Genomic DNA, 1192 nt, shown 5'->3' on the forward strand with positions numbered 1-1192 from the left:
CACCTTCTATCCTAGCTGTCATGTCTCAAATTGTGGGTTCCTACACATTATATATCATGTTATAAAATGCCAGGTCATTTTCCAAAAATACAACCTGGATGGGTCGAAAGGGACAAATGACTTGTAAATTTTAAAAAAAGAGAGAAAAATGAAAAAAAAAAAGTGCATTAAGGTTTTGTCAATTATAAAAACAATTGAAAATTATGAGAGATCATAATTTTTTTTAATTTTATCAGAAATAAAAAGACTAAATATATAATTAATTGGTTTAATATTTTATTTTTACATCTAAATTAAATTTAGAATATGCATATACTATACACTCTAGCATGATTTAAAGTGTGCTTGTTCAGTCGCGTAATATATTGATTTTAGAGTGACCACTTCAAAATTCTTCATAAAAAAATTATATTATACATATTCAAATAATACTATACATATAAACCGAATATATTCATAGTAAAATTTTAGTTTCGCTAATATTTTTATTATTAAAGAAATAATGCTTTTATATTAGAAAAAAAATACTAAAGTAGCAAAGTGACAATCTTGTTATTGATTATTTAATAGAAACATATTTTAATTCAACAAAATATTGTATTTATATATATATATATAATATTTGAAATGCTAGGATAGTTGGTAGTGAAGGGTATTAATTAGCTAGATTTGTAATAAATTCAATAATAAATGAAAAAAGTATATGACAAGGCAAATCTTATTGAAAAATACATGTGTTGTGAATAACTAGACATAGCCTAAAGTGTACAGGTCATCATGTCCTAATATTAACACAAATACAAATGCGACGGATCGATAAGTATTTCTTCATTCTTAATTAGAGATTTTGAATTTAAGTACTTTTAATATGAAATTATTGATATTTGTTTATAGAGTGTTTTATTCTTAATTTCTTAACACGTATTTGTATCTGATGGAGCGGTGAAATACGTAGAGATCAGAAAGAATATCAACGGGGAAAGCATCTATTGGCCCAGTACTGAAATTGAGAGACGAAAGCTACGGAATGAACGAGTTAGATACCCTAATAATCCTAACCGCAAACGATGAATACTAGGTGACACCGCTCCAAATATTTCTGTGAGTTTCGCTATGGGATAATCGCGGAAAAGATTTTTTGTCAAATATTAATTTGTCGTGTATTAGCAAATGATATATATATATATATATA

Source organism: Solanum pennellii, chromosome 12 (assembly GCF_001406875.1).
Source record: "Solanum pennellii chromosome 12, SPENNV200".
NCBI classification, from domain to species: Eukaryota; Viridiplantae; Streptophyta; class Magnoliopsida; order Solanales; family Solanaceae; genus Solanum; species Solanum pennellii.